Here is a 21,962-nt window from a genome sequence, read left to right as displayed (position 1 = left end):
CTCCACCAAAGAGCCTGTAAGCTCCAGTGCTGGGTTGCCTCAGGCCAAATGACCAGCAGGGTGGGAAGAGAGCCCCACCCATTGGCAGACATGCAGATTAAAGTGTCACTGAGCTCCACCCACCAAATCGGATTAAAGTTTTACTGAGCTCCGCCCACCCAGTCCTACCCACCATCGGTCCCTTCCATCAGGAAGCACCCGCGAGCCTCCTAGACAGCTTCCTCCACAAGAGGGCAGACAGCAGAATTAAGCAGTATCAGCAGTATTTCATCTTGTGGAACTGAAAATCACAGCCACAGAAAGACACAGAAAATGAAAAGGCAAAAGACTTTGTACCAGATGAAGGGACAAGATAAAACACCAGAAAAACAACTAAATGAAGAGGAGATAGGCACTCTTCCATAAAAAGAATTCAGAATAATGATGGTGAAGATGATCCAGGACTTTGAAAAAAAGATTGGATGCAAAGATTGAAAAGTTGCAAGAAAAGTTTACCAAAGACCTAGAAGAATTAAAGAACAAACAAACAGAGATATGCAACACAATAACTGAAATGAAAAATACACTAGAAGGAACCAATAGCAGATTAACTGAGGCAGAAGGACGAATAAGTGACATGGAAGGCAGAATGGTGATAATCACTGATGCAGAAAAGAATAAAGAATGGAAAATACTGAAGACAGCCTAAGAGACCTCTGGGACAACGTTAAACGCACCAACATTCACATTATAGGGGTCCCAAAAGGAGAAGAGAGAGAGAAAGGACCTGAAAAATATATTGGAAGAGATTATAGTTGAAAACTTCCCTAACATGGGAAAGGAAATAGCTACCCAAGTCCAGGAATTGCAGAGAGTCCCAGGCAGGATAAACCCAAGGAGAAACACGCCAAGACATATAGTAGTCGAATTGACAAAAATTAAAGACAGAGAAAAGTTATTAAAAGCAACAAGGGAAAAACAACAAATAACATGCAAGGGAACCCCCATCAGGTTAACAGCTGATTTCTCAGCAGAAACTCTGCAAGCCAGAAGGGAGTGGCATGATATATTTAAAGTGATGACAGGGAAGAACCTACAACCTAGAATACTCTACCCAGCAAGGATCTCATTCAGATTTGATGGAGAAATCAAAAGCTTTACAGACAAGCAACAGCTAAGAGAATTCAGCACCACCAAACCAGCCTTACAACAAATGCTAAAGGAACTTCTCTAAGCGGGAAACATTAGAGAAGAAAAGGACCTACAGAAACAACAATGAGACAATTAAGAAAATGGTAATAGGAACATACATATCAATAACTACCTTGAATGTAAATGCACCAACCAATGGCTGAATGGATACAAAAACAAGACCCATATACATGCTGTCTACAAGAGACCCACTGGCTGAATGGATACAAAAACAAGACCCATATACATGCTGTCTACAAGAGACCCACTTCAGACCTGGGGACACAAACAGACTGAAAGTGAGGGGATGGAAAAAGACATTTCATGCAAACTGAAATCAAAAGAAAGCTGGAGCAGCAATACTCATATCAGATAAAATAGACTTTAAAATAAAAAATGTTACAAGAGACAAGAAAGGACACTACATAAAGATCGAGGGATCAATCCAAGAAGAGGAGATAATTATAAATATATATGCACCCAATATAGGAGCACCTCAATACATAAGGCAAATGCTAACAACTATGAAAGAGGAAATCGACAGTAACACAATCATAGTGGGGGACGTTAACACCCCACTTACACCAATGGACAGATCATCCACACAGAAAATTAATAAGGAAACCCAAGCTTTAAATGACACAATAAATCAGCTTGATTTAATAGATATCTATAGGACATTACATCCAAAAACAGCAGATTACACATTCTTCTCAAGTGCACATGGAACATTCTCCAGGATAGATCACATTTTGGGTCATAAATCAAGCCTTGGTAAATTCAAGAAAATTTAAATCATATCAAGCATCTTTTCTGACCACAACGCTATGAGATTAGAAATCAATTACAGGAAAAAAAACTGTAAAAAACACAAACACATGGAGGCTAAACAATATGCTACTAAATAACCAACAGATCACTGAAGAAATCAAAGAGGAAATCAAAAAATACCTAGAGACAAATGACAATGAAAACACAACGATCCAAAACCTATGGGACAAAAACAAACAACAACAACAACAACAAAAACCTATGGGATGCAGCAAAGGCAGCTCTAAGAGGGAAGTTTATAGCGATACAATCCTACCTCAAGAAACAAGAAAAATCCCAAATAAACAATCTAACCTTACACCTAAAGAAACCAGAGAAAGAAGAGCAAACAACACCCAAAGTTAGTAGATGGAGAGAAATCATAAAGATCAGAGCAGAAATATATGAGAGACAAAGAAAACAACAGCAAAAATCAATAAAACTAAAAGCTGGTTCTTTGAGAAGATAAATTGATAAACCTCTAGCAAGACTCATCAAGAAAAAGAGGGAGAGGACTCAAATCAATAAAATTAGAAATGAAACAGGAGAAGTTACAATGGACACCGCAGAAATAAAAAGCACCATAAGAGATTAATACAAGCAACTATATGCCAACAAAATAGACAACCTGGATGAAATGGACAGATTCTTAGAAAGATATAACCTTCCAAGACTGAATCAGGAAGACATAGAAAATATGAACAGACCAATCACAAGTAATGAAATTGAATCTGGGATTAAAAATCTGCCAACAAACAAAAGTCCAGGACCAGAGGGATTCACAGGTGAATTTTATCAAACACTTAGAGAAGAGCTAACACCCATCCTTCTCAAACTCTTCCAAAACATTGCAGAGGAAGGAACACTCCCAAACTCATTCTATGAAGCCACCATCACCTTGATACCAAAACCAGACAAAGATACTACAAAAAAAGAAAACTACAGACCAATATCACTGATGAATTTAGATGCAAAAATCCTCCACAAAATACTAGCCAACAGAATCCAACAACACATTCAAAGGATCATACACCATGATCAAGTGGGGTTTATCCCTGGAATGCAAGGATTCTTCAATATACACAAATCAATCAATGTGATACACCATATTAACAAACTGAAGGATAAAAACCATATGATCATCTCAAGAGATGCAGAAAAAGCTTTTGACAAAATTCAACACCCATTTATGATAAAAATTCTCCAGAAGGTGGGCATAGAGGGAGCCTACCTCAACATAATAAAGGCCATATATGACAAACCCACAGCAAACATCATTCTCAGTGGTGAAAAACTGCAAGCATTCCCTCTAAGATCAGGAACAAGACAAGGATGTCCACTCTCGCCACTACTATTCAACATAGTTTTGGAAGTCCTTGCCACAGCAATCAGAGAAGAAAAAGAAATAAAAGGAATCCAAATTGGAAAAGAAGAAGTAAAACTGTCACTGTTTGCAGATGACATGATACTATACATAGAAAATCCTAAAGATGCCACCAGAAAACTACTCGAGCTAATCAATGAATTTGGTAAAGTTGCAGGATACAAAATTAACACACAGAAATCTCTTGCATTTCTATACACCAACAATGAAAGATCAGAAAGAGAAATTAAGGAAACAATCCCATTCACCATTGCAACAAAAAGAATAAAATACCTAGGAATAAACCTAACCAAGGAGGTAAAAGACCTGTACTCAGAAAACTATAAGACACTAATGGAAGAAATCAAAGAAGACACAAACAGATGGAGGGACATACCATGTTCTTGGATTGGAAGAATCAACATTGTGAAAATGACTATACTACTGAAAGCAATTTACAGATTCAGTGCAATCCTGATCAAATTACCAATGGCATTTTTCACAGAACTAGAACAAGAAATTTTACGATTTGTATGGAAACGCAAAAGACCCCGAATAGCCAAAGCAATCTTGAGAAGGAAAGACGGAGTTGGTGGAATCAGGTTTCCCGACTTCAGGCTATACTACAAGGCTACAGTGATCAAGACAGTATGGTACTGGCACAAAAACAGAAATATAGATCAGTGGAACAGGATAGAAAGCCCAGAGATAAACTATGCTCAACTAATCTATGACAAAGGAAGCAAGGATATACAATGGAGAAAAGGCAGCCTCTTCAATAAGTGGTGCTGGGAAATCCAGACAGCTACATGTAAAAGAATGAAATTAGAACACTTCCTAACACCATACACAAAAATAAACTCAAAATGGATAAAAGACCTAAATGTAAGGCCAGACACCATAAAACTCCTAGAGGAAAACTTAGGAAGAACACTCTTCAATGTAAATAACAGCAAGATCTTTTTTGATCCACCCCCTAGAGTAATGGAAATAAAAACAAAAATAAATAAGTGGGACCTAAGGAAACTTCAAAGCTTCTGCACAGCAAAGGAAACTATAAGCAAGATGAAAAGACAACCGTCAGAATGGGAAAAAATATTTGCAAACGAATCAACAGACAAAGGATTAATCTCCAAAATATATAAACAGTTCATCCAGCTCAATATCAAAAAAACAAACAACCCAACAAAAAATGGGCAGAAGACCTAAACAGGCATTTCTCCAAAGAAGACATACGGATGGCCAAGAGGCACATGAAACGCTGCTCAACATCACTAATTATTAGAGAAATGCAAATCAAAACGACAATGAGGTATCACCACACACTGGTGAGAATGGGCATCATCAGAAAATCTACAAACAGTAAATGCTGGAGAGGGTGTGGAAAAAGGAACGCTCTTGCATTGCTGATGCGAATGTAAATTGATACAGCCACTATGGAAAACAGTATGGAGGTTCCTTGAAAAACTAAAAAAGGAACTACCATATGACCCGGGAATCCCACTCCTGGGCATATACCCAGAGAACACCACAATTCAAAAAGACACATGCACTCTAATGTTCATTGGAGCACTATTTACAATAGCCAGGACATGGAAGAAACCTAAATGTCCATCAACAGATGAATGGATAAAGAAGATGTGGTACATACATACAATCGAATATTACTCAGCTGTAAAAAACTATGAAACTGGGACATTTGTAGAGACATGGATGGACCTAGAGACTGTCATACAGAGTGAAGTGAGTCAGAAAGAGAAAAACAAATATTGTATATTAACACATATATGTGGACTATAGAAAAATGGTACAAATCAACCAGTTTGCAAGGCAGAAATAGAGACACAGATGTAGAGAACAAACATATGGACACCAAGTGGAGAAAGCAGGGAGGGTTGGGGGGGGAATGAATTGGGAGATTGGGAGACCAAATTGTACACTCTAAATATATGCAGTTTATTGTAAAAAAAATAAAAGTAAAAAAGAAAAAAGAAAGAAAGAAAGAGAGAGAGATAAAGAGACAGAGAGTGTAGAGCACCAGAGAGGACAGTGACTTGGAGTAACCTCCGGAGAGCACATGACCGGCCTGGTGACTGCAGGCAGTTCTGAAAGCAGAAGTAGTCTCAAAGGAAAACCGATTGAGATAAAGCAGTCACACAGCCTGACAGCTCCAGCTCCAGGTTAAAGATTCACTATCTCCCCTAGCAGTCATAAAAAACAAGGTGTTCTGTTTTTTCTCTATTTGAAGCCTATGACTTGGGATGTTAACTACCGTGATTTACAGTCCAGTCTCTGCTAGAATGCTTCTGATCTTTCTCAATAAACACGCTGTGGGAACCACAGCTCAGGACTCTTGACTTGCTTGCTCTTGAGTCCCCTGACCCCATGCTTTCCTAAACTATTAGGTGAATTTTCTTAATTCCACCGTGCCACTCACATTCAGGTTCATTCGTGTGGATGAGATCACCACAACTGGCGCCTGAACAGGGACCTGAAGTGAAAGGAGTTGCCTGAGCGACTGGTCAGAGACAAAAGACTGGTGGAACCCAACAAACAGAGGGACTTTCCAGAAGACAGAGAGGTAAGTTCCTTTTTGGGGATTCTCGTCAGGGTTACATTATAGGTCAGCAATCTTCTGCTCACATTCATGATGAATATGTAGATTTGTTACTAACTCTTTTACAAAGCTCCAGAGTAAAAGTGAAGAGGAGGAGCTCTGAAGAGCTGTTTTCTCTAGTCAGACAGCACTGCTATTGGTTTCCAGTGGACGGCACTTTACAAATGAAACAACAGAAACAAGTAGTACAAGAACTTAAGAGAGCTTACAGGAACGGAGAACATATTCCTCTCTCCTTTTGGTCTCCCTGTAACCTTATTTCCTTAGCTTTACAACCATTACAATCTCCATCTGTCACAGATTCAGAGGGAGAAGAAGAAAACGGAACCAGAGAAGCTATTCTTCTCTCCCCTGGCCCTATTAAAGAAGATAAGGAACGATATGTCTATGAAAATGAAAAGGAAGAAAGGGAAAAAAGTCCTTTATTGGCAATGCCTGCTTTAGATTATGAAACACAAACTAGTAAGAAAGGGACAAATGGAGAAAAAAAAGATTTAGAGGGTGCTACAGCCCCCTGTTGGGACCACAGTCTGCTTCCAGATTTGAATAATCCTCCTAAAAGTTCTATTGTCTCACCACTTGAGGGTTCAGAAAAACAGAAAGGAATTCGCCAAGCCCAACTAGAAGGGGATTTAGAGGCTTACTTATACCCTTGTGCTTTTCCAGTGACTATTATTACTCCAGTAGCTCCTAATCAGCAATTCCCTCAAGGGGCTTATCAATATGATCACACCCCTATCCCTTTTAAGATGTTAAAAGAATTAAAATAGGCATGTATGGCTTATGGAACCAGTTCCCACTACACCATGGGGCGAATGCAAGGTTTATCTCAATCAGAAAGACTCATACCATGGGACTGGGACCAACTAGCCCATACTTGTTTAACATTGGCAGAATTTTTACAATTTAAAACTTGGTGGTTAGATGAAGCGTCTCAACAAGGAGCTCGAAATAATGCTCAAAATCCACCATTTCCAATTACAATGGAACAGTTGATGGGGACAGGAAATTGGCAAGATGTGCAAGCCCAATTACAATATTCTGATCAGGCTATAATACAAGTACGGTTATGCTGCATGAAAGCCTGGGAGAAGACTGCACCCCCAGGTCAAGTGGTTCCATCAGTGGTAAATGTTAAGCAGAGCCACAACGAAATTTATGTTGAATTTATAGCTCACTTAAAAGATGTACTCCATAAGACTGTTTCTCAACCTGGGCTACATGAGTTGTTACTACAAATGCTGGCATATGACACTAATTCAGATTGTCAAAAGGCTTTACACCATGTAAAAAGGCAAGCTCTTGAAGAATATTTACGAGCATGTCAAGATGTGGGATCAGATAGTTATAAAATGCAAATGTTGGCTGAGGCCATCCATGGAGCTAACTTACAGAAAAAACCTCCTAAAGGAACAACCTGTTTCAATTGTGGGAAATCAGGACATATAAAAAAGGAATGTCGTACTAAACCTCAGAATAAAGTTTCTGTAGGTCAAAATATACCTGGAACTCCCGGTATATGCCCTAGATGCAATAAAGGAAAGCACTGGGCGAACCAATGTCATTCTAAGTTTCATCTTAACGGTCAAGCCCTAAACGGGAATGGGGACCCAGCCCGGGGCCCCTATCAAAACAAAACGGGTCTTCAGTTCTCAGTCTGGGTTCCAACGTCCAACGAATCTCTGACCTCTACCCAGCCACTTCAGGTAGTGCAGCCCTAGATCTTCCTGCCGTTCAAAATCTGTCACTTATTCTGGCCAATGGCATTATTGAAGTTCACACTGGAGTATATGGTCCTATTCCAAAAGGATATGTGGGTTTATTAATGGGCAGAAGCAGTCTTACGATGCAAGGAGTATTCATACATACTGATGTTGTAGACTCTGATTTTACAGGGGAGATTTTAGTCATGATGAGTACTAGTTGCCAATATCAAATTATAGCAGGAGACCTGATTGCACAGTTGTTACTGCTACCTTATTATGCTGTCAACCGCTCTTTGGTCAGGAGAGAAGGGGGTTTTGGTAACACAGGAAAACAAATTTTCTGGCAAACATGTATAAACGATGAAAGGCCTGAGATGGAACTGTCTATCAATAATAAAAAGTTTAAGGGTCTTGTTGATACAGGAGCCGATGTTACTATTATTGCCCGACACTACTGGCCTTGTTCATGGCCTGTGAAGGATATCCCTTTAGTCCTTACTGGCATCGGCACTATGACTCATATTCATCAAAGTACGCAGATCTATACTGTTCTAGGTCCTGATCATCAAATAGCTACTTTACAACCTTACATAGCCGATATAGCTATTAATTTATGGGGACGAGATCTGCTGCAACAATGGAAAACATATGTAAACATACCGTCTATGAATACAGCTATTAATAAAAGAGAAAGACAAGATTTTAGAAATCCAAATTTATTCTAGCAGTCACTGCTGAAAGTCCAGTTGCACTTCCCTTAACATGGTTAACCAGCAAACCTGTTTGGGTGGAGCAGTGGCCGCTCACTGTAGAAAAACTGGACGCGTTTAAAAAATTAGTTCAAAAACAACTTCAAGCAGATCATATCGAACCTTCTACTAGTCCTTGGAATTCTCCAGTCTTTGTAAAAAAAAAAAAAAAATCAGGGAAATGGAAAATGCTAATGGACTTAAGAAAAATTAATGCTGTAATTCAACCAATGGGATCGCTACAACCAGGGCTTCCTTCTCCTGCTATGATTCCAAAAGACTGTTCTCTGATTATTATTGATTTGAAGGATTGCTTTTTCACTATCCCTTTACAACCACAGGACTGTATTAAATTTGCCTTCACTATTCCTTCAATTAATAATCACAAACCTGCAAAACGATATCAGTGGAAAGTATTACCCCAAGAAATGTTAAACAGTCCTATTCTTTGTCAACATTGTGTTAATCAGCCACTGCAGTTGTTAAGACAACTGTTTCTTAATGCTTATATAATTCATTATATGGATGATTTGTTATTCGCAACTCCCAATAAAGAAGAATTAGGGCTTCCCAGGTGGCACAGTGGTTGAGAATCTGCCTGCCAACGCAGGGGACACAGGTTTGATCCCTGCTCCAGGAAGATCCCACATGCCGCGGAGCAACTAAGCCCATGCACCACAACTATTGAGCCTGTGCTTTAGAGCCCGTGATCCACAACTATTGAGCCCATGTGCTGCAACTACTAAAGCCCACACGCCTAGAGCCTGTGCTCCACAACGAGAGAAGACATGGCAACGAGAAGCCCGCGCACCACAATGAAGAGTAGCCCCCACTCACTGTGACTAAAAGAAAGCCCGCGCATAGCAAAAAAGACCCAACACAGACAATAAAATTAATTAATTAATTAATTAATTAATTAAAAAATAAAAAAAAGAATTAACCCTTCTTTTTGCTGTAGCTCAACAAAAGCTATTAAGATATGGTTTAGAAATAGCCAAAGACAAAATTCAGACTGAATCTCCACTCCTCTACTTGGGAGCTATTATAAATCGTAACATCATAACTCCGCAAAGGGTTCAAATTAGCACCAACTCTCTCAATACCTTAAATGATTTTCAGAAATTATTAGGAGATATTAATTGGCTACAGCCTGTATTGGGAATACCAACCTATGCTCTTTCTAATCTTTTTGATATTCTGAGAGGTGACCCTGCGCTACATAGTCCCAAAAAACTCACTCCCGCTACACAAAGGGAATTGGAATGGACACAACGTATTCATCAAGCTCAGCTTGAACGTGTTGATTTAAATAAACCTATTCAACTTTTGATTTTTCCTTCTTTACACTCTCCAACTGGTATATTAATTCAGGAAGAGGCCATCATTGAATGGATCTTTCTTCCTAACAAACTTAATAAACAGCTACAGCTTTATCTAGACAAAATGGGACAATTGATTCATAAGAGAAGATTTCGCCTCCAGCAGTTAGCCAGCCAAGACCTGCACATTATTGTAGTACCTCTAACAAATGCTCAAATTAACAAAACTTTGCAAAATAATATTGAATGGCAAACTGGGCTCTCAGATTATGTAAATATTCTTGATAATCATTTTCCCCATAACAAATTATTTCAGTTCTTAAAAACCACTAATTGGATTTTACCTCATATTGTTGCCAAAAATCCTATTATAGAAGCCCCTACCTTCTTTACTGATGGGAGCAATAATGGCAAAGCAGGATATACAGGACCTCTCACTAAAGTATGGGACACTCTTCAAACATCTGCGCAAAAGGCTGAATTAATGGCGGTGATATCATTATTAACAGACTTTTCAGCCTCCCTTAGTATAGTTTCTGATTCGCAATATGTCGTTTATACAGTACAAACCATTAAAACCGCTGAACTTAATTCCTCTTCCTCTATTTTCCAACTATTAACTCAATTACAAAAAACTCTTCGTCAACAAACTTTTCCATTGTTTGTTACTCATATGCGAGCTCATTCAAAATTGCCCGGACCATTATCCCTAAGCAATCATAATATTGATCAGTTACTTATTGCTAATGTTCAACTTAAGGAAGCAACAGAATTTCGTCGATTAACTCGTGGTAATATCAAAGGCCTTAAAGAACGCTTTGCAATTTCCCGTCGCCAGAGTCAGATGATTGTAAGACATTGTCCGTCCTGTCAGGTTGTCGATGTTCCCTCTTGGCCTAATGGAACTAACCCCAGAGGGCAAGCTCCAAATCAATTATGGCAAATGGATGTTACTCATATCCCTTCCTTTGGTCATTTGGGATATGTGCATGTTACTATTGGTACCTATTCTCATTTTATTATGGCCTCTGCTTTACCTAACGAAAAAACATCTCATGTTTGTTCTCATTTACTAGCCTGTTTCACGGTCAGGGGCCTTCCACAACAAATAAAAACAGATAATGGTCCTGCTTATACCTCTAATTCGTCCAAAAAATTCTGTGATAAGTGGCATATATCACATTTCACGGGCATTCCATATAATCCAACAGGCCAGGTAATTGTTGAAAGAGCTCACTTAACATTAAAACAAATGCTAGATAAACAAAAAGGGGGAGATGAGTTTCCTATAACACCTAAACATCGTTTGAATAAAGCTTTGTTTACACTTAATCATTTAAATTTTTGGACTGAAGAGAATAAATCAGCAATAGAAAAACATTGGAAAAACGAAATACCTGAATCTCCTCTCATGCAGCCAATTTGGTGGCGCGATATAAGTACAGACACATGGAAGAGGGGTTGGGTTAAATCATGGGGCAGAGGTTTTGCTTGTGCCTCCACAGAAAGCGGAGAAATATTGTGGCTCCCTGCAAAATGACTGAAACCCAGAAATAAACCGGAAAAGGGCAAGATTCGGCAAAGATCCACCACTAGAGGAAAGAATGGCGAAGCTGAATATACGACCTTCAGTAACCGTCACCAACACAACTCAGAAAACCCCTCCCATGACGTGGGGAGTGATAAAGAAGACCTCGCATGAAGCTGACAAGATACTGGAGGGACTGCGCGTACCAGAGACGTCGGCCAACAGGTTTCTCGCTCTGCTTGCCGTCATTAATACTACGGTGGGAATAGTATATGGTGAAACAAATTTCTCATATTGGGCTCATGTTCCACATCCTCCACTAAACAAATTAATTACTTGGTATGATGGAGGGCCCCTTGTTTATATTAATGACTCAAATTGGCTTCCTGGGCCATATGATCCTAGAGGACCTATGATGCCAAGTGAGGAGGGCTATACCATTCCTAATTATACTATAGGAACAGATAACATCCCTATTTGTTTTGGACATGAGAATCACTGTCTTAAGGTGGCATATCAAGGCTGGCTGTCTACTGTTAAGACTAGTAATACTAATCCTACTCAATTATTCTTATTGTCAAGTTTTAGCTTTAAAGACACCGGGATCATTAGTAACACCATGCCTCCAGACATGCCCATTTGCCAGCAAAAAAGGGTATCATCTATTTCCAAATGGATCAGTTGGGATAAATGCAAGGGGAATAAAGGTCGAATGCTTCTTAATATTTCCCAAGAAAATGTCATTGAACCCTAGGGGTTCAGCTCAACGCCATGGTTCCCCATATCATTTAAGATGGAAAAAACATAAGCATGGTACTACTATCTCAACTGATACATCTGGAGATATTATATACTGGCATCGATCAGGAATGACTCCTCCGAGTCCATACTTTTCTCATGGTCCAATTCATAACCAAATATGGAAACTAATGGCCTCTCTTCATGAAATATATGCTTGGAAATGAAACTATACTAGAAACTTGGTCAATAATGATACTGTGCTCTCCTTTACTATTAATGAAACACATTACATACTAGCTTGTGTAAAATTCCCTTACCTACTAATGAAAGGACGTACTAACTTTGATGCTTATGAATTATTGTTAAATTATGTTAATTGTACCTTTTATACTTGCTTAAATTCTAGCATATTATTTAATCATAATGCTGAATCCATTTATATACTCAAAGCTCGCCCAGGAATTTGGCTGCCGGTTCAAATGAAACGATCCTAGCAAGAGTCTCCTAATCTTTACTTCTTGCAGGAAATAATTTAAAAAATGCTATATAGAACCAAATGTTTCATTGGAAACTTAGTTGCTGTTATAATAGGTCTAATTGCAATAACTGCCACGGCAGCCACTGCAGGTGTAGCTTTACATCAGACTATTCAATTTTATGTTACTCCTTATCCTTATAATTCTTCAAAATTCAATTGGAACAAAGTACGCCAACATTTGTTAAATCAAGAAAACATGACTTATGAATTAACGTTATTACATAAGGAAATTCTTAACACTGTTGACAAAAAATTGGAATTACTAGCAGGATCAAATTATTAGGACAATATTGCTAAGGAATTGGGTAAATTAAATCCTATGCCCCATTTGCACATATTTAGGGGCTCTGCTTTGGTGATAACAGGAATATTAATCTTGATAATTTTCTGTCTTTGCCTAGTCTGGCAACGTCTCCCCTGACAAAGTCAAAAACAACAACAACTAGCTGTGTATGCTGTGAAGCTCAGATGTGTGTCCGATAAACAAAAAGGGGGAGTTGTAGAGAACCAGAGAGGACACAGAGAACAACGACTTGGAGTAACCTCCGGAGAGCACATGACCAGCTACATGGCTGCAAGCAGTTCTGAAAGCAGAACTAGTCTCAAAGGAAAACTGATTGAGATAAAGCAGTCATGTAACCTGACGGCTCCAGCTCCAGGTTACAGCTTCACTATCTCTCCTAGTAGTTATAAAAAACAAGGTGTTCTGTTTTTTCTCTATTTGTGATGTTAACTATCATGATTTATAATCCAGTCTCTGCTAGAATGCTTTTGATCTTTCTCAATAAACACGCTATGGGAACCAGAGCTCGGGACTCTTGACTTGCTTGGTCTTGAGTCGACTGACCTCATGCTTTCCTAAACTCTTGTGTGAATTTTCTTAATTCCGCTGTGCCACTCACATTCAGGTTCGTTCGTGTGGATAAGATCACCACAAGAGAGATTTTTTTTTTTTTTTTTTTTTTTGGCTGCGCCAGGTCTTAGTTGTGGCACAAGGGATCTAGTTCCCTGACCAGGGATCAAACACAGGCCCCCTACATTGGGAGCGTGGAGTCTTAGCCACTGGACCACCAGGGAAGTCCCAAGACAGAGCAAATTTAATGTAAAATCCAGATAGAAATAGAGAGATAAGCAGAGAAAGACAGACAAACAAGTGAGGCAGGCAGACAGAGACACACAGAGGCAAAGAGAGAAAAGTGGAGATTGAGAGGCAGACAGAGGCAGAGACAGGAAGACAGAGAGAAACAGAGTAAGAGGGGAAGAGAGAGGTGGGTGCTGGTCTCCCTTCAACTTTAAAGCCCACATCACGTCATCGTCAGCATCAGAGTAACAAACTACAAACATCCTGTCACCTGGGTTCAGGGTGTCCACCAAGGTCAGAAGCAAGGTCAAAATAAAGTGAGTTGTTACGATCAGAGGCACGACAGGAAAAGAATGACCAACACAGCTCTCTGGCAGAAGCTTAGACTCCCAGGATTCTGAGCCTTGGACGTGGAGGCAGAATCTTCTGGTGCTCTCTAGGCAAGCTGGTCCCCAAAGCATCCCTTTCCTGCCTCCTGCCCAGACAGTGCTAACAGGGAATGAGAGTGAAGTTTCACATGGCTCTGAAGCCTTCATATTATAAGCCTTCATATTAATGCAGATCGGGGAAATGCCAGGCTCAGGGTGACTTTTAAATCCCATGGGTTCCATCTATCTTCATTGTGATCTGAAGGCATCACACATGGTCATCAGTGCAAACCAAAGCCTTTTTGTCCCCCAGACTTCATTGGTCTTCACAACCTCGGAATTTGGCCTAGATTTGCTCTATTAGCTGATAGTTATACAGTGTAAAAAAAAAAAGATAGTGATAATATTATCAGCAAGCAGTTTTTGACCAATGATTGTGCAGCAGGCATTGGGCAACACTTTACAAGAATTACGTCATTTCATGCTTACCACAAAACTCCTTACATTTTAGTAACAGCATTTTTTAGGTAAGATAATTGTGGTTCAGAGAAGTTGTGTTTTGTCCAAGAGCACACTGCTAATGGGTGGGGGAGACAAGATTTGAACCCCTGACCCAGCTCTTCACCACAATGCCTCTCTTCCAAGTTTCTGCTGTGAAGGTTCATTTAGTTAAAGAATGTAGTTCTAAGTGGCCAAGGAAACGGTTTCTGAAATCCCCCATGCTCCCCTCCTCAACAGGGCTTTGCATATGCTGTTCCATCCACCCAAATGCTTTTCTTTTTTCTCTGTCCCCTCTTCTAAATCTGCTCACTTTTTAGATCTCAGTTCAATTGTCTTTTTTTCAGGGAAGCCTTCTCTGACTTCCTTGACCAGGTCAAATTCCTCTATTATGCTCTCCCGGAGTTTGATGTACCTTCCCTGGATTCACTAACTGCAATTGCACTTTTACACATTTTTGTGTGAGTCTTTGATTAATCATAAAACCTCTGCTAGTGGAAAATTCCATTAAGGAGGACTGAATCTGTTTTTGCTGCTCACCCCTCTATCCCCAGCACCCAGCAAAGTCCCTGGCCCATAGAAGGTGTTCTTTTGTATATGTATTTAATTAACAAATTAATTACTGAGTGAGGGAGTGAATGAAATAACTAGATATATATGTGAAAATCAAGATTAGAAATGTGAAGATGCGGAAATGCCATAAGAAACAGCTAAGGGGGTTGAAAATAACTGCCCTTAGGGATGGACTAGGAGAGAAGTGGGAAGCTAATATTTTGTTGTAAATACGTTACAGAGACTTCCCTGGTGGTCCAGTGGCTAAGACTCTGCGCTTCCAATGCAGGGGGCCGGGGTTAGATCCCTGGTCAGGGAACTAGATCCCACATGCATGCCACAACTAAGAGTTCGAATGCGTCAATGAAGTTCCCACACGTGGCAACAAAGATCCTGCGTGCAGCAAGAACCAGTGCAGCCAAAAATAAATAAATAAAAATTTTTTTAATAAATAAAAATAAATGTTACAATCTGACTTTTAAACTACATGCATGTATTATGTCAATACAATTAAATTATAAAAATTAAAAATAATTACTGGAATTTTGTAAATACACGAAGAAAGATGAAAGGGAAGGAGCTGAGTTTTTCAAATGGAAAGAGAATGGAGTGGTGGGGGAGGGGGGAGGATGTCAGTGAGGAGGCACCCCAAGAGCAATCCATGCAATTCAAAGGATCTGGGTACCCACAATCGAATTCTCAGAATTAGGAGTCAGTGCTGACCTTGAGCTACACAGTGGAATGGAAAGAGGCCCTCTATGAAGTTGTATACAAAATAAAGTATGTGTGATTTTTCCCAGGTTTTATGGCTTTGGACAGATTATCAAAGGAAGCTGTAATGAAAGATTAAGGAACTAGTAAATAAATAAGGTAAATCTTTTTATATTTTTTTAAAATTGAAAGATTTCATGTAAAAATCTAGATTTCCAACTTCTGTCACCTAAAATATGGTAACACTGAGCCTGTAGTTTCTCGTGGTAATGATTGCCCAGAGCTGAGCTGCAGCAGCTCCCTGTGTAATAGAGAAGAACAGATCTGACTCAATATTGGATCTATTTCTTTTACTTTAACCTGTGTATTCTATTGCTTTTGCTACAAATTAAGAATGTTGCCTATAGCCTGAAATACACAGGATAGCCTATTCTTAAGGCTCTGACCTTTAAAGGTATAACACTTTTCCATCATATAGAGATAAAAAGTTGCAGACCAGGAATAACACTTGTCTTGTTGGAGGTTTACAGGATTATGGTGACCTTAGGGAACAAAGTCTTCTGAGAAGTCTGAAGCACACATTCCCCCTTTCCTTTCGTGATTTAAGATGGTTCTTTGGGACACTAGACCATCATCTTCTTGGTCTGCTGACTTTCCGAGTAAAGTCATTTTTCCTTGCCCCAACAATGCGTCTCTCAATTTATTGGCTACTGTGCAGGCAGCAGTTTGAGCCTGGACTCGGTAACACCTATATGCAGAGCATGTGTTCTCCAATTCACCACATCCTACCACTCTTGTACTTTTTTGGACCAGCCTGATTCATTTGTTGACATTTCATGCCTGAATCCTGTAAGCAGTTGAGTCTGCAACTACTAGCTGTCAGAGAATGGCTAGTTCAGACTAAAATGTGAGTGGCTGATATGTTGGCATGGTTTTGGCTTTTTTTTTTCTAATAGGCGCTTATTGAACCCATCAAAATACTTAATGATGAAATTAATAGGAGACATATTTCTGAGTTCCCTCTCAGACCATGTTTATACTCCTCACTCTCCCTCCCATTCAGGTTGGACCAAAAGAACAGAAATCCAGTTCCAATCATTCTCCCTCCAAAAGACTTCTGTAGACCTTCCCAGATTTCTCTGCATTCTATTTTTGTTGTTAATTCAGTTTGGATTGGTTGGTTTTTGTTTGTTTGGTTTTGGAGTCTTTTGTTTTATTTTTGGATTAGGGGATTGTTCTTTGTTTTCCCTGGGGTGGGGAGAGGGGGTTTGGTTTGGTTTTTGCTTTTTTAAGACAAATTACTAGCTGCTGGCAATCATAATCTAGCCTGTCAAAAAGAATCTTGGCCTCTAAGAAAATGGGGAAATAGTATCTCCCTTTGATTGACATGTACTTTTGAAAGTTTCTGTTTTCCTCCCTAGCTCTGAGGTAACAATCACAGACAGCCACTATTGCTGGGGTCATGCAGAGAAAAACCCTGTTACCTCTGCATAATAAAATGCTGCACAGTTTGAAATTGTCTCATGCTGGGCCCATTTTCCTAACTGCTCGGCACATGCAAAGGGACAAAATGGCTTTGAATTGAGGGGTGGCAGTGAGAAAAACAAAGGCAACCAGACCAACTTCAGAGTCTGTGATGTTCTTTGTACCACAAGCTTGAGAACAGTGACTTCCACTGCAACTCAAAGGGAGAGAGCGATTCCTTGCCTGAGGCTGGTGTCTAAGAAACTGGATCTCTACTTTACTTGAGTCAATTACATTTGATTCAATACTTCCTGAGCATCATTATGTGAAATGCAGTATGTCTGATTTGTGGGGATGCAAAGATGAGGAAGACCGAGACACAGTTCTCAAGGAACTTGAAGTCTAGTAGGAGAGATCAGACAAAAAAAACCCAAAATAATAACAAATATGGTTTCCAACTACATAATCTTTCTGGTCTTTCCTGACAAATGTTTATTCCCACTTTTTTTTGGTAAACATCACCATGTTCCCAATCTCAAGCTATTTGGTCCAGGTGAGCCACCACCACCACCGCTCATTCCCCTACTGCTTCCTGAGAGATCAAGTTCCAATTACACTGAGCCCCTGGATCAAGCCATACCTGAAACCTTCACCCTTAGTCTTTTCTGAGCCTTCAAGCTGTAAAGTCCCTTTTTGTTTGTTTTGCCTAAGCAGGTTTAAGTTATCTTTTTTTTTAACTGAAAGAGTCCTGACTAATAAAAATATATGCAAATACTCCTACTTATATTACCTCATTTCATCTTCAAAACAATTCTGTAGGATTTACAAGAGGGAACAGCTCAGGGCCCTGAAGAGAGTAAGACCAGTGTGAACACTGCCAGTTCTATTATGTGATGTAACCAAACCTTCCTAAAGAAAATGCTTCCTCTACTGAATTATCTGGGGCCAGACCTGAGCTTTAGCATGTTAAAGGCAAGAAATTCAACTGTAACATGAATAGAAGATTGTAAACCTAGAGGCAGGAAGACCTATCCAGAAGGAGGCTAATATAACTTGTCCAGGCAGAAAGGCCTAGATAGTGCAGTGCTTCTCAAACTTTAATATATATATGGATCAACTGGGGGTCTCATTAAAATCTAGCATCTAATTCAGTAAGTCTAGGGTGGGACCTGGGATTCAGCCTTTATAACCAGCTCCCAACAGATGCTAATGCTGCTAGACCAGGACCACACTTTGAATAGCCAGGGGTCAGATCAGGGCAGTGAACAGCTGAAAGTGTTTAGGACAGAGGTGACCAATGAACATGTTTTATTTGACTCATACAGTATTTTTAAAAATTAAAAAATGTTACTATACCATTTTCTCTATTTTTGTGTATGTCTGAAACTTTTCATTATAAAAAGTGTTTTTAAGTTTAATTGTCAAAATCTACAGGTGATTTTTACATAAATGTCCCAAGTTCTAGCTTCTCAAGAAATCAGATGATCTGGCCACGCTGGGCCCACAATCCTGCCTGGCAATGTGAGTCTCCCTGGTGGGACTCCAGCTGGCTCCACAGTCCGACGGCTCAGCACAGCACAGTGGTTAAGAGCCTGGAATCTGGACGCACCCCGCCTATCTGTTCCTGACTTGGTACTTCCTACCTATGTGACTGTGGTCAAGTAAATTTCATGTTTTCCTACCTGTGAAATGGGAGTAATAACAAGTAGCAACCTTGAGGTACAGTGAGAATTAAGTAAATGAATGTGTGTAAAGGTCTCTAGACAGTGCCTGGTACCCAGTTGGAACCAGGTAAGGGTTGGGATCATTATTTATCTTCCGGTCCTTGTATACCTGAGTTTGCAATCTCTGGTTTAGAAGGTGAGATTAAAAGGATATCGTCAGTGGGTGAGGCCAGGAAGACCCCCTCTGACTACGAAAACCACCTTCCCTGGGGTAAGAAGTGAAGATGGGGGTAAAAATCTGATACACACGGGCAGATGCCCACTGTCTGTTAAGCGTCCAGATATCAGCACTTTCTGCATCTCTCCTCTTCCTATTCCCTAGAAAGACCCTTGATCAAGGCCTAAGGAGGGAGAGGTGTCCCAGCCGATGTCAGGCAACCCCTGGGACCGCTGGAGAAGGCTCACATCCAACACGCTTGGCTACCCAGACCAGGTGTTAACCCACCTGGACAGGAGAGACACCGCTGGAGCCACAGGCCGCTGCGCCCCAGGAACCACTCCCGCCAGCGACCACCTGTTCTCCGTGCGCGAGGACGAACACTGCCGCTAGCACACCCTATCAGGGACCCGCCCCCTCAAATTCCGGTCGGATCCCGCCAGTCCTGTGCCTTTTCCCTGCCGTCCAATTCCGTCGTCGCCCCACCCTCAGTTCTAGCGCATCCTCCCACTCCAGCAGCCCCATTCCCGGGGACGTCGTACTGCGTCCCCCTCCCAGTTTCAGATAATCCCCCAGGACCCCGGACCCAGCGCAGGCTGCTGCTCGGGGAGGCAGGACCTACGGCGGCCCGCCCCCTTCCCCGCAGCCCACGCCCAGCCCACCTTACCCGCCCGTAGCGACGGTGGGCCGGCCGTCCCTCGTTCTCTGCCTCCAGACTTGTCGCCTCTGTGACCGCCGCCACAACCACGACAGAGCCACCTGCGCGTGACCCTCGATCACCAACTCCCTCCCCCGCCCCCCGACACGTACACACCCGCGTGCGCGCTCTGACCTTAGATGTGGGAGCCGTGGACGAGGGGAACCTCATAAAGGGTTAATGAGCCAAGCTCAAAGATCTGGAAGACCACCTCCCTGCCTCCTCCACCACCGCCGCTGCTGCAAAAAAAGTTGTCTCTGCAGTTGGGTTTCTCAGCTGGCAGAACTCATTCACACACTCCTCCCTCCTCCATTCAATCGTTCATTTTCCTGATCCCCAAATACACAGTGGTCTTCGGCCCCTGGTGGAAGGGGTGGGGGGTGTCACTTGCTGTCCCTCTACTAGGAGCACTTCCGCCCCCACCAAGGGTCCTCAAAGGGAAAAATCAGGAAAGGTGGGGTTGGGCTGGGCTGGGGAGTCAACCTTCATCTCTAGTCTCAAAAGGAACCGCTGGCTGAAATGAGCAGAATTTTTAATCAGCGACTTAACCGGTGCCTAAGTGGACTTTCAGCCCATTCATTTAACCCCTTTGTGACCAAATGAAATAGTCGATGTTGGAAGTATTAAATGCATTGTTTTATGCAACAGGCTTAGAAGAGTGTCTGGCATACAGCAGGCACTTAGTCATTGCCTGCTTGCATTCAACAGGACACCCATCCCCAAAGCTGGAATAGAAAAGAACATTTTTCCAGTGTGGAAATCGTCTTTCTTTCCTCTTTAAGGCAAGTGATGTCAACCAGAGGACTGAGGCCAACGGTGGCCTGCAGAATATGTTGTTTGGTTTGGTCAGTGTTTTTTGTTTTGTTTACATGAATTAATTGCCAACACGTAAAAACTAAGAGAGCACATAAATATGGGGATTTTCAGTACCTCTTTGATAAATAGAAAGTTTGTGCCATACTAAGCTCTTCCTGAAGGCAGGAAGCTTAGAAGCAGTGGGTCTTTTAAACAGGTGTTTCTTCTGATTGGTCAGTTTCCACCAGGCCCACTTCGCTTATTTACAAGGTCTTTTTGGCCCCTGTGGACCTTCTGAGTTCAGCCTAAGGTCTAATGCTGAGTTTTCTCCAGTTTCCCCAAGAGGTAATTTTCACTATCCCCATTTTACAGGTAAGGAAACTGAGGATCAAAAAGATCTAGTGTATTGTACAAGGTCACACAGCTAATAAACAGCAAAACTGAAATTCGAACCCAGTCTTTATATCCCAAATACCTGAGGGGTGAGGGAAACCATAAAAGGGAAAAAGCGCTTTACACCAAACCATCTTTTTGAACAGAGCATTTTTATTAATAGCATGTTTGAGTGCCAATTTGTTGGATTTAATAAGAATTTAAATTTTTAGCTTCATCTGAATTGGCAGCGGCCCCTCCCTCACTTACTCCACCTCCTTTTTTTTTCTCATTTAACCACTTTGGAAAATTTCTAAAGGTTTAACTAAGACCGAAAATATTTATTTCATCCATCCCTAGTTACTCGCAACCGTAGGTGTTCTTTCGTTTCTGTTTCTTTTGTTGTTGTTGTTGTTTCTTTATATTTTACTCTTTGTAGTTTATAAATTTGCAAAATGAAAGTGTCTTTCCTGTTTTCAATTAGGGTTGTGCAGTCTTTTAGCTCAATAAACACACGTATAAGCAATGTGTGCTGTGCACATACCCTACCACTCCTAATAGGCTCTTGGTGTTTCTCCAGATATCACTGCCCCCAAACTCAAACGCCAAAGTCACTGAGTTTTTTAATAAGCATAACCTTTCACATGAAAGGTTTAGAAGAGTTTGGTTGCAACCATTGGCCCTAAATAAATGATCCTATATTTACTGTCAATTTGTACATGTTGATAACTAATTCAGAAGAATCTTAAACACAGTGGAGACACTCCCCCCCCACCCCCCCCAAAAAAGACATACATATCCAGGCCAGATTCAGCTAGTTTATGACTGCTGTTCTTTTAGGGCACTCTTTAAGGTGTGTCTACCCCTATGAAGTCAGTGGGAAAGCTGTTCTTCTTGGGCCCCTGGACCACTTTGATCCTCTCTAGGTTGACAATGTGGGCTGTCAATCATTCCATTCTGTCCAGTTACTCTGCAATGTGGAATGGGTGGGTGGACAGAGGA

At 40.8% G+C, this 21,962-nt stretch overlaps 1 long non-coding RNA gene across 1 annotated transcript; it reads left to right on the top strand.

The window, feature by feature from the left end:
* The first annotated feature begins 5,606 nt into the window (after positions 1–5,606).
* LOC130859633 (uncharacterized) lies at positions 5,607–13,338 on the top strand. The gene is made up of 3 exons (XR_009055233.1): positions 5,607–5,924; positions 11,240–11,487; positions 12,943–13,338. It is a non-coding gene; the product is annotated as an uncharacterized LOC130859633 (long non-coding RNA).
* Positions 13,339–21,962: the final 8,624 nt, after the last annotated feature.

Source organism: Hippopotamus amphibius, chromosome 8 (genome assembly GCF_030028045.1).
Source record: "Hippopotamus amphibius kiboko isolate mHipAmp2 chromosome 8, mHipAmp2.hap2, whole genome shotgun sequence".
Lineage (NCBI taxonomy): Eukaryota > Metazoa > Chordata > Mammalia > Artiodactyla > Hippopotamidae > Hippopotamus > Hippopotamus amphibius.
Note: the sequence above shows the minus strand (reverse complement) of the source record. Positions and strands in the feature narration are given on the sequence as shown.